This window comes from Silene latifolia, chromosome 5 (genome assembly GCF_048544455.1).
Source record: "Silene latifolia isolate original U9 population chromosome 5, ASM4854445v1, whole genome shotgun sequence".
Lineage (NCBI taxonomy): Eukaryota > Viridiplantae > Streptophyta > Magnoliopsida > Caryophyllales > Caryophyllaceae > Silene > Silene latifolia.
The window spans coordinates 9,448,095-9,461,379 of record NC_133530.1 but is presented as its reverse complement, the minus strand read 5'-3'; the positions used below and the strand labels follow the sequence as shown (position 1 = coordinate 9,461,379).

Here is a 13,285-nt window from a genome sequence, read left to right as displayed (position 1 = left end):
CACCTAGAACTGTCTAGGTAGAACCTGTAAGGCCTATCAAAACAGCACTAAACAAAAGATTAGAATGGCCTCAAGGGAAAGAATCCCCTGAGACTAAAAACAGATAAAATTAAACAAATAAATAAATAGATTGCCTCCCCGGCAACGGCGCCAAAATTTGATATTGTCGTTTCGTACCAAAAATAAATACCTAAGTACTACTAACAGATGTCAGCGGTAAGTAGGGTCGATCTCCACAGGGAGGCGGTTTACTATCTACTTGTCTATTCTATCTGTCTAATGTCACTAATGGGGGTTTTGATTGTGTTGACTAGACTAATGAGGCTAAGGCAAGAGGGAAAGGAATGTGAGAATTTAACAATAAGGGAAGGGAAATATGCTAGGAGTCGGTCCACCGTGGCAGCTAAACTATCGGGAATACTGAGGCGATTAGAATATTGATAAGAAGAGCTATGGTCGTCACCTTTCGGTCATTAAACCGCCCTAGAGCGTAAATAGTTTAGCTTTCGCCCTCACTACAATACCCTATTGTAACTAAGCAAGCCTTCCCTTCCAATCTTTCGATCCAGGTCGGGGTTAACTAGATTTATTGGTCTCCTGCATGAATTCATTCGACCTGATAACAATTAAATTGCCTAATACAATTCTTATCGCAAGACTAATCTAATCAAGTCAATTAAAACATGTTGCTACCACGGCTTCCCTAATCCTAACATACTGAGGAATTAGCTACGCATGGCTCGGGATACTACACTAGCAATTGCTAATCTAATAACATAAGACATGATAACTAAATAAAAAGAAACAATAAAAGCAATAAAGGAACAAGGAAGAATAAAAGGGAAGAGAAATGTTACTGAAATAAATCCGGAAATAGGGAAGAACAAAAGTAACAGTGTTTAGGAGATAATTAGAGAGGAGAAGTCCCCTAATACTCACGTCCTAACTCCTATTTATAAGAAAATAGGAGTATAGTTAAACCTAATGACGGAAATTAAGTAAAAAGCCCAGCCCATAGCAAAATCCACTCGATCGAGTGATTTAAAACCACTCGATCGAGTAAACTGAGCCAAAAACCAGTCGATCGACCAGATTAGTTACTCGATCGACTGAACACACATAAGGGACTGGTCGATCGACCAGAAAAACTGCTCGAGCGACTAATTATTAGACCTAAAACCACTCGATCGACTAGGAAAGCACTCGATCGAGTGGATCTTGACTTCAGCAGCTTAGAATTCACGTTAGTTTGACTTTGACTTGTCCTTTTAGCTTTCGAAACACCTTCACGCATCCCAAGACAGCAATATTTCCCGCTCCAAATCTACTCTTCCTCCAAATGCATACAAAACGGATGACAAATGGCTTGATTTCACTACTTTATGGTCCATTCCTGCATTTAAGATAAAATACACCAAAGTAGCATATTCGGGGCATTTCGTAGCATAAAACCACGATAAAAGCATAAAGATACGCGCATAAATTAGGCTAAAAAGACTATATAAAATGCACGTATCAGGAGGGAATATTTTTTTTGACAGTATATAATGATATGCGTACCAACCGAGGTTTTTGCTCAAGCAATCGAATAAAATGTGAAGAAAATGGCTTTTGGCTCATCTTACTTATCTGCAACTTCAATTGCAATTCTTTAGTCTCTTAGTATCTCATTATTTTAGCATTTCTTTGTACGTAGTTCATTATATACTGTTAAAATATCAAAATACCAAGTTTTAAATCTGTTAAATATGATCACACAAATATATTTCCTTCTTTGCTCCAGATTTGGTGAAGGGTGAAGAATTTGAAAATAGTAAAGCAAGCTCATCAGCTCATTCCAATTGTTAAAAGTTACCCAATTTTATTGTATAGTTTAAAATTTATCGCATAGTTTAAAATGTAAATTTATCATGTACGAACTGTGTTACTATAGTTACGGTTAGAGCAAACGTTTTCATATTTCTTATATGGGATTCAAATTAACATATAATTATACTCAAAATTGCATTTAACACCTAACAAAATATTTCCTTTTTTCTACTTTCACATCCGAAATAACTTTGAAGCAAGTTTAAAAAGTTGATATTTTTATAGACTATATGGAATAAATTGTGGAGTTTTTATAGTAGGCAATCAATCATTAGTATATCTTTAAAATGTTATAGTGTATAAATGTACGCATATATTGACACAAATTTGTAAGGAATCTTCTAGTTAAATTTTGAACGACAATTAATTAGCACTACTACAAATCCAGGCAACTACAACGCCCCTTTAACAACGATTATTCACGAAAATCACAATAGACGTTGTAGAATGTATGACGCGAATTTTACTAAAATGAATTACAACGGGTATGGTTATAAACACCGCTGTTATAAGTTTTAACAACGGGTTACACATGCACAACCGTTGTTAATAATTTGGCGCAAAATTGGCGCAAAGTTAGTGAAAAGTAATCACAATGGTTACTTTTGGAACCCGTGTTGTTAAAACTTATTTGACAACGGTTGGTTTACAACCGTTGTTAAAACTATTTGACAACGGTTGTTCTTTAATAACCGTTGTCAATACCTTCCACACTATAAACCACACAAACACAAGTCTGCTACAGCCACAAAACACAAACCTTAATACACAAACACAAACCCAGCAGACAAACACAAACACAAACACAAAACACACACTTTCTCATCGTCTCTTTCTCTCTTTCTCATCGTCTCTTTATCTTCTCGCCGTCACTGTTGATTTCATTGTCTAATTATCAGGTAAATCTCGCCGTCCATGTTGGTTTCATCGTCTTTCATCGTCATTATTTTATTTTTCTAATTATTTCATTTGCATGTGTATGTGTTAGTTTTTATCGACCATTAATGTTATTTCTTTAAGTATTATTCGCTTAATTAGCTAGTAAAACAAATTAAATAAACTAAAACAAAGAAGAAGCAAGATGATAGAGAGGAATGCATGATAAACATAATTAATATATACGGAGTATATATATATAATAAATACATAAATTAAAAAAAAAAAATTACATTAATAAAAATGCAATTCTTATATTTTCATAGAGGGTCTTATTCTCCTCTATGATATCCGTCCTCTCCTCCTTGGCTATTTGGAGGTTCCGTTCAGCAGTTGCTATGTCGTCATATAGCTGCAACTACTGCTGCTCCGTCAAGCCATCTTCTGGCGTCCTTCAGAATGGATCGAGCATCCGCAAGGTAGCTCCTGAAACTTTCCTCAATGTGGAGCAACCGGCGGATGAAACTGTTGTTGTTCTCGATCATAGTAAGAGTCTTAAGGATGATATCATTCATCATTTTGTTGGAGTTTGGAGTTTGTTTTGAAAGATAATGAGGGTTAATTTATTTGGAGTTTGTTTTAGCAGTTAGGGTTTGGAGATGTATATAGTGAGATAATGGAATGTTAGTTGAGATAATGCTTGTATTTATACTAAGTAATGTGTGAGTTGAGTTGTTTTTTAATTAATATATATATGTTAGGAAGTTGTGCCATAATCATCATCATATCTCTCAATGTTGCTTCAAATCTTATTAATAACCCTTCTCATTCCATATTGTCCGTTCATATGCACAGTGATGACAGTAATAATGCATGTATCGGAATTATAACGGGCCGTAATTATGCATGCATCTAGTAATATTTAATTTAATTTTTTTAATTTTTTAAGAACAAACAACAACGGTTATTTATTAAAAAACCGTTGTCTTTAGTTATAACAACGGTTTTGTATATTACAACCGTTGTTATAACTTTCCCACCAAAATTGAGTCACACTTTCCACAACGGGTTTTTATACTTAAAACCGTTGTTAATAGTTTTAACAACGGATTCCTTAAGAAAACCAACCGTTGTTAAAACCTTTTACAACGGACGCTTTAACAACGTCCGCTGCCTGTATCTATAGTAGTGTAGGGATTATTTAATGCAATTGTATTCCCTTATTTATGCTAATCATAATCTTTTTTTTCTTATGATTGAATGCATATTCCAACCTGCAGCAAACCTTACCTTAGTAAGAGTAGCATGATTAATTTTATCACTTGTCTTCATAAGACATAAGTAGCTATTTTTTTTTTTTTTTTTTGGTTTAAATCGGGGTGTCCACCGTCGACAATAGTGTATAATTCCCTCTCCCATTGGCAGAGATCGAACCCCTGACCTCATGGTTAAGAGATGAGGTGAGCAACCACCACACCAAACACATTTGGTTAGACATAAGTAGCTATTAATGTGGACATTAGTGCAGAAGAAATTTAATTCCACGAAATAAAAGTCATGCCTATATTTACACGAAATTACAACGTGAAGATTGGAGCAAGTTTTAATTTATACTAGGTAGCATCCCGTGCTTCGCACGGTCAGTTTTAATAATTTGTTATTATATTTTTAATGTATTTGAAACTTATGTAAAGTTATTTAATTTTGTATTAGTATGGAGTATTTTATATTTTTTTCTAAGAATTATTATTTAAGAAAATATTGCTTATGTTTCCTATTTTACTCTTTTTTTATGCTGCTTTATGATTTGACATTAATATAATATTGTGTTATAAGCCTCATACTATTAGCTTTTTCTTTCTACCAAAAAAAAAAAACACTACTTTTACAATTTGATATTGATCGAGGACATCAAGATTCACTTGTTTTCAAAATGTGCCTCATGTATTTTTTGTATAGGTTTGAACTTTGAATTGAAGTAGAAGCTAAGTTCTGTTATCCTTCTTGATAAATGTCCTATTTTAAAATGTTGTCTAAAAGTGTTTTTTCTTAAAGAAATTTATAATTTTGAAACCTAGTGGTTTTTATGTTATTAATTTTTTGCATATTCACGTGTACAAAGCCAACTTACTCGTCTACCTTTCACCACTTTATTACAAATGAAAATTTTATTTCTATACAAAATTATTTGGGCTGATTAAAAGAACAACGTGAATTTGAAAATAAAAACACAATATATAAATATAGTTTATTTTTTCTTTTCTCAAAAAATAAATATATTTATTTTTTTCTTTTATTGTTTTTTCTTCCTAAAATTATTACTACGCTTGTATGTAAAAAAAAATAACTTTTAATCTTCATATGTACATCTTTATTCATTGATAATTGAGTATAACAAAACACACTAACTGCATAAATCATAACTATTTATATTAGCAAAGTAAAGCAAAATCTAATTTACAATACATTACAATAAATAAAGTTTTAACTAATCATGTCAAATCTAGTTTGATTAGGCTACGTGGGTTCATTCTTTGTGTTTTGTATGGCTTCAATATTGATGCACGTTGATATAATTATGAAATTGCTCTTCATCCGTGACCGCCTGCGAGTAAAGAGTGTAAAATTGGTTTTTATTATAGAAAAAAAAATTTATAAATAATTCTAAGCTTGCCACTTTATCTTCAAGTGTTGTTGAATCCCACAGAGCACTTTTTCACTCACTCGTATCACCGTCTTTGCTTGCTATTTAGAAGAAATTTGAAAAAAAAAATATTGAGGAAATTATTTCTAGTGGAACAGTAACTTATTATGTATCAAAATATTCTATATATAATTTTGTAAGTTTTACATTATTAATACACATACTATAACACAATCAAAAGTGATTGTAAACAAATAGTTTATTACATATATATAGAAATGAATTGCATGTATCATGTATGCATCTTGTAATCCGTCAAAACATGGTTGGACTACTTTTCATTTATTGTTTTGTCTTTTATTTGAAAGTTGTTCTTTGAAATTTTGTATACATTTTCTATGTTCAACACACAAATATTTTATATACAATTTTCAAAAAAGAAATGCACATATTCAATGTATATATATATAGTGTACATACATAATTCTTAGTTAATTTTTATTTTGACTTATTTATTTAATTCTACCAAACCCATTAGAAGATGATAAATGTCTAATCCACACTTTTTCAATCCAATTTTATATGTAGATATAAGATATCGCAAAAAAAAAAAAATGTTATATATAAATATAAAATAAGATATAGGATTATGTCAATAAGTATAACGGAAATTGTAGTCAATTGAAAGCATTTTTCACATAAATCGTAATGGTTTATATATATCTAATATTTTTTATAAAAATAACTTTTTATTAAATTTAAAAACAAATAACCATAATTATTTAATATAATTAATTAATAAAATTTATTAAACTATATTTAATATTTTACTAAGATTAATGCTACATTTATTATGTACATATTTAATAATTTGTCGTATTTAATGCTTGTAATTAAGGTTGAAACGCCACGTGGCGCATCCACAGCGTTTCAACCCAGTTTTATATATATACTAGGTAGTATCCCGCGCTTCGCGCGGCCTGTTTTAAAATTTTATTATTATAATTGAAGAAAAATAATATAATTCATATATAACCTTTAATATTTTTACCTATAAATAAAAATAAATTATTTTTTTCTCAATTTTTTTTTTTTTTAGGTTTAAGCTTAGTGTTTTAAATAAAATACGTATCATTTTAATTAAAACTAATAAGTTATACGGAGTAGTTAATTACGCATGATCAACGTTTTACAAAAAAAAAATTGTAATTGATCAAATATCATATTAATTAAAATAAAATTTATTTGAATAATGCAACAACAACATTAAGCTATCAAATTATATCATTTCATGATACGTTATGTTCCAAATCAGTTAAAATATTTATTCAAAATGATGTGAATATAATTTTATGTAATTTTTAATTTTGTCTGTATAACGTTTGATATTTATTTATCAAACATATAGGGTCTAAACTAAATTTATTCAAATGTTTTGGTTGTGTCTTACATGTGCTATGTGTCAAACATATATATAAGAAATTTGCACCTTTTGTTTTTTTTAACAACTTTATATAATGATGTTTAAGAGTTTACCCATAAATAAAATAGGTTGAACTTACTCAAATATCATTTTTATAAGATATAATTAGTCATAATCAATGTTTTATTCTTGACTTATATATATTTAACTGAAGATATTTACAAAAAAATTGTAACTGAATATCTAGTGGTACCCCTAAACATAATTAAAACATCTTAAAATACCTAAAATGCTCTAATCCGCCTCTTTAAAATGTTTAATTTATACATTTTTTATTGATTTTTTTGGCAATAATTTATCATGTCATTAAACATCGTCTACTCAATTATAAACATATTTTCTTTACAAAATTTAACATATTAAAAACGTGATTTTTAGTAGTTTGGGTATTTTTAGAACATTTTACTAAATTTAGGGATACCACTTATATTTTCAAAAATATAGGGGCACCAAGTAGAATGCGAAGAAACACGGGATACCACATAAAACAACCCTATATAATTTTATATTACTTAATAATAATTACTTTTCTTTTATTTATTCAAACTCACTCGCGATCACTATATACATACATGCTCATTATCACAGTATTTAAACCTCTCAAAATCTCATATGTATTTAATTTGTCGCAATATAATTTTTCGTTTCCATACTATCAAAACGTATACCTTAGTAGTTTTTTTTTTTAAAGTTTTGTTTTTAATAAATATAATGACTATTCCAAATATATTTTTCTTAACAAATTTAATGGTCTAAGTTTTATAACTTTCTCAAAATGTATTTTTACATAAAAGTAAAACATTGTAAGATACTCACTTTAATCATCTCTACATATCAAAATATGTTAATAAACATAATGAAAATTATACTCGATTGAAAACATTTTTCGCAATGAACATTTTTATTTACAATTTAGACTTTTTATCAAAATATTTTTTTAATAAATTTAGAATCAAATCAACGTCATTATTTAATGTAATTTTATAATAAAATTTATTAAATTATAATTAATATTTACTAAGATTAATGCTACATTTATTATGTTCATATTAAATGATTAGTTGTAATTAATACTTGTCATTAATGCTGTCTGGGACACGTGGCGCATCCACAATGTTTCAACCCAGTTTTATATATATATAAATAAGATATAAGATTCCACAAAATTACATGCCAATTTTACTTGTCTACATTTGTTAATAACTCGATCATTGTTATTGTCAACGAGGAAGTAAATGAACCCCATATGTATACTACTTTTATTACCTTTGTCCCAAGCATTTGTTTACTTCGATTAAAATTTCTTCGCAAAGAAATGACTCGGATTGTGGAAGTAGTTTCATCGTAAGGTTGAAACTTGCAAGTCAATGTATGGTAAAAATAGAATTTGAACTTTTTATTGCGAAAACAAAGACCTGAGATATTACAGAGGTGAATTACTATTAGAAGAACACGCAAAATACTTGCTCTCCTTGTTCCGCCATGTATTGATGTTCCCAACAAAGACTACCCATTGATCATAACAGGATACGATCCTAATACATTCCTTGAAAGCAACTTCAGCAAAATCCAACGATAAATCCAAAAGTGTACGTACAAGATCAGTGGACATCAACATCTCCTCCAAACTCTGTGTATATTCAGAACCACACTTATGTACACTCCTAGCAATATCAGCAACCCCTGAACAAAAATAAGCAAACTGCATAATCAATTCTAACACAAAAAAAAAAAGTTACAGACAAAATCAGCTCATTAGAATATCAATTTAGAAAGACTTACAAGATCGCCTCAAGTTCTTCTCCAAACTCTAGCTATATTCACAACCACCATCACATAAATCCGATCTTTGATGTCATCATAGAACCGGAAGAAGGCATGTCTCCAAGACGTTTTGATAACTAAAGTACCACAAACTCCCCAAAATCCAAAGATAAATCCAAGCAATACACTTATGTACAGCCCTAGCTTAAAGTTATCATTAGGCAGCTTCTCTTTGCCTAAATTATGTGGAATTATGGCTCCGTCGTCTTCATGACATTTAGGGAGTGGCGCTCCACAAAGTCCGGGGTTTCCCGCGTATGATGAAGTGTCGAAACTTTGTAGTTGAGTGCCATCTGGAATCTTTCCGGACAAGTTATTATACGACAAATCCAATACTCCTAGATAACTTATTTTAGCCAAACTAGTTGGGATTACACTGGAAATCTGATTATGTGATAAATCAAGAGATTGCAAAGCAGTCAATTGACCTATGCTCGATGGGATGACTCCACTCAAATGATTTCTTGATAAATTTATGGATACTAAACCAATAAGGCTTGAAATTTCGTCAGGGATATGTCCTTCCAGTAGATTGCTAGATAAATCCATGGCTTTTACGAGTCCAACTGAATCACGTCCTCCTCCAAAATTTTGTTCTTTTCTTTTCCACATTATCGATGGGTTATCAGTGAGATCATAGAGAATGGAATAATCAAAATATGTTAAATCAAAGGAGGCAGGTTGTAAGACAATAGTTGTGTTAACCATGCCTTGGAGATTGTATATGCATCTTGGGATGGTTCCACTAATGCGGTTGTTAGAAATATCCAATATTTGAAGTCGAGTGAGATGACATAAGCTCGAAGGTAACGCTCCAGAAAAGTTATTATATTGGAGGGTCATGATGCTAAGATTTTTAAGAAAATTTCCAACGGCATAGGGTATGTACCCAGACAGTAAATTATAGGCAAGATCTAGACTAATCAAAGATCTGCAATTCAGTAGGGACACAGGGAGTTCACCCCAAATTTTGTTGTTTTTGAGCTGTAAAATTAATAAATTATCAAAGTAACCCCAACAATCAGGGAGCTTCTCTGAAAATGAGTTATTTGAAAGATCGAGAGCGATTAGAGGCATTTTGGCTTGCGGGCACAAAAAAGAAACAATACCTTGAGAAAAGTGGTTGTTGTTGAGATATAACACCTTCACATAATTCAAAAACGGTGGTATTGTGCCCACGAAATTGTTTGAGCGCAAGTCTACTAATACCATGGAATCAAATGTGGTTGATGCATTTGGAAGTGGCCCATACATCATGTTTTGAGACATTTCTAATTGCTCTAATTTGGGTGATAATGAGTCGAAAAAAGAATTAGGGATCATGCTTGAAATACTAGTGTTGGATATATCAATTCTAGTTAAGTTTTTTTGAGTTATAAGCCACATTGGAAAATCTGGGCCAACCTTACATGATCTCAACCGGAGTTCTTGTAATTGAAATGGAGGAATCCAATTGGCACTAATGTTAAACTCCAGTTCTGTGTTATTCTCCAAGTTTAAATAACTTAAATTGGAAAGATTTGATAAATGTACACTGGTTAAAAACCCCTCCAAAGAATTAAAACCAAGATCCAACGTTTCAAGCTTAGAAAGTCCCCCAAGTGCTTCACTAATGGTGCCGTTAAGCTGATTCTCATAAACGTATAAGTCCCTCAAGTATGAAAGGTTGCCAATGTTGTCAGTAATGGAGCCCAACAATTGATTACCACTTAAATCTAAAAGCATTAGTGATTGGTGTGAACATGCAGATAAAAATTGGATAATCTCTGAGAAGTTGTACTTAAGACCGGTATTTCTTAAACCTAGGGTTTGCAAACTACATAAGTTACCAAGGAAATTCCAAGTATGGCTGGACAGTTGGAAAGTACTTCCAAACAGTTGAAAATTGTTAGAGAGGTCAAGGGAAACAAGGTTGCTCTCAAGTCCATTCAAATTCGACAACCAATCAAATATTGATGTATCATTCAAGTTATTTCCTAAAAGGCTAATAATACCAAGGGTTGTGGAAGAATTAATATATGAAAGAGATGAAGGCAACTTCAGAGATAGGTTACACAAATCCAAGCGAAGGGCACGTAAGTGAGCGAGATTGTTAACAGTAGACAACCAATTGTTTGTAGTTAGACTCAAATCAATACCACCCAAATCCAACTCCCTCAGCAACTTCAGTTGCGATAGCCACCTCAAAGTCTCCACCCCCATACCATCATCAGAATTAAGATTAAGAGATGATAATTTAGAGAGATTTCCAATTTCATGAGGAACGACTCCAGTAAACCCAACATAGGAAAGGTCAAGGTGCTCTAAGTTGGTAAGTGAGCCTATAAACTTGGGTAATTGTCCTCCAAAATAATTTCGACTGAGGTTTAAGTATTTTAAATGTTTCAACTCAAGTAGAGATATACCGATTCTACCTTCTAGGCAGGCATCCTTATTACTGGCGGCATAGTATGGTACCTGTGTAGGAAGATCGATGGCGATCACGTGGCCAAAGTGGTTGTGACACTGAATACCGCGCCATTGGCAGCAATCTTGAGTAACTCTCCAAGAATCAAGGAGTCCACAACGGTCGACACACTACTACAAAAATCATCATAGACATCTGACATTTTCATCAATAGGCATCAGATTTTCAACTGATGCACAGTTGACACATGTATATTCTCTAAGCTTATACATCAGTCTTAAGTCTGATGTCTATTCAAGAATAGACATCGGTTTTAATTTTATCTGATGCCCATTCCATGAATACGCATCAGAGTTTTACTAAAACCCAATGTCTATTGCATAAATAGACATCGGTTTTTAGTAAAGTCTGATGCATATTGTTTTATTTTATTTTAAAAAAAAAAATTATTACCGAATAAACTACATTCCTTTCATCGATGAGACAAACATAACTGACTAGTTTGCAAAATATTGTATACATATAATTGTTGTTTATATACAACCAAACCCATCATCTACACAAACTAATGAAGTACATTACATTATACTGAACATTCAGAAAAACATGGAATAGATAATTTGATGATGATCACTGTACCACGTCAAACAAAAAAGAGCACAACTTTGTTAGCTCAACAGCTCTTTTAAACTCACAAACTCCACCCCCTACAACAACAACAACAACAACAACAACAACAACAACATTAGATAGGTCCCTCAAGGGCTCCCACAAATAATGAGGTATAGGGTTAGTCAGACACAATATTATGCAGCTTTAACTATGTCGGAAGGTTGTTTACGACCCAAGACGAAGGTTGCATCGAATGACTCCTCTAGCCATGTCGCATACAAAATGGCACATGAGAATTCACAGCTACTCAAATATTCATGGCCTTTAAATTTGTCTAACGACAACGTCTTCTTCCATCATAAAACTCTTGAATGAGATCTAATAACCAGTTCAGTTTTTCACATTTTATTTACTATCAGAAGTTAGAACATAACCAAGATGTTGGCTAGTACAACTAACCATTTAATAATTGAAGTATGAGCCTCCACTGTGAACAAAACACGCTACTGCAAAGTCTAAGTCTTCAACTGTTGGCCGGTCATAAAATAGACCACCAAATGCTGTAAACCTTCAATCCACAGAAAAAAAAAATGTTGTAAAAAACGACTGGTGAATGAAAAAGTTAAAAGAAATTATCAAGAAAACTTATATGAGACAGTCTTGGTCTCGGACTGAGACCAACCCTCCCTCTAATCCCGTGAAATAACTGAACAAAACACCAAGGAAATTAACCCTTCAATGTTCCGTTTTCTATTCAGTGTTCCTGAAAAGACCAAGAAAGGAGAGGCAGCGCACCCATTTAAACAGTTATCCATGGTGTTCCTTCCATGTGTATGGAATTTTCATGCCAAATATTGCCCCTATCGACGAGTACACTGATAAAGAGATAGTTCCAGAGCTAAGGAAATGCTCGAACTGTGTCCATTAGAAGCGATGAGGAGATAGATAGATAAAGATTGAATTTAAGTAGTTTGGCGATAACGAAGTCATAAAATATATTACATACCTGAATTTTATCAGAAATGACTAAATTGTTGCATACCATCTGACACCCTTATCCTGCTTACCTGTTAACCCACCGAAAACTGAAATTAAGGATCAAATCAAACCAATGTAATGTAACTCAATTAACTAAAAGTATCTGCCTGGTACCTGTTGAATCCAATGAAAACTGAAATTAAGGAATAACTACATCAAAATATGATTTAGACATATGACAATCTTACCATTACACCTTTCATAGAAAAAATTGTGTGATTATATCAAGTAGTTAAAGAAATGGTTTAAGAGTTTTGCCTAAGAGAACCATCTTCAGCATAAGTTGGGACCAATTAATTTAGTATTTTATCAGTCAAGCCGCGACAAGTTAGTAAAGAAGTTGACTTTAGCACAATTGTTGTGTAATTTTCAACTCTGAAAATCAAGTTTCCATATGACATTTAGCAGAATAAAGTTGCATAGCCATCACAAACACTGAAATAAGAACACTACCTGTTCACCATCTTTAACAGTGCCCTGGTCTTGCCAAGTTCCGGCTGTCAATTCCGGGCTATTGCGAGGAGCATCCACG

The 13,285-nt window shown here is 32.1% G+C and overlaps 1 long non-coding RNA gene across 2 annotated transcripts; it reads right to left on the bottom strand.

Moving 5' to 3' along the window:
• Positions 1-11,581: 11,581 nt before the first annotated feature.
• LOC141655877 (uncharacterized) lies at positions 11,582-13,285 on the bottom strand. 2 transcript variants are annotated; one of them, XR_012548219.1, is made up of 4 exons: positions 12,722-13,285; positions 12,511-12,630; positions 12,175-12,283; positions 11,582-11,810 (listed from the first exon to the last, which is right to left on the bottom strand). It is a non-coding gene; the product is annotated as an uncharacterized LOC141655877 (long non-coding RNA). The 2 variants fall into 2 exon arrangements; XR_012548218.1 differs by having other exon boundaries at positions 12,511-13,285.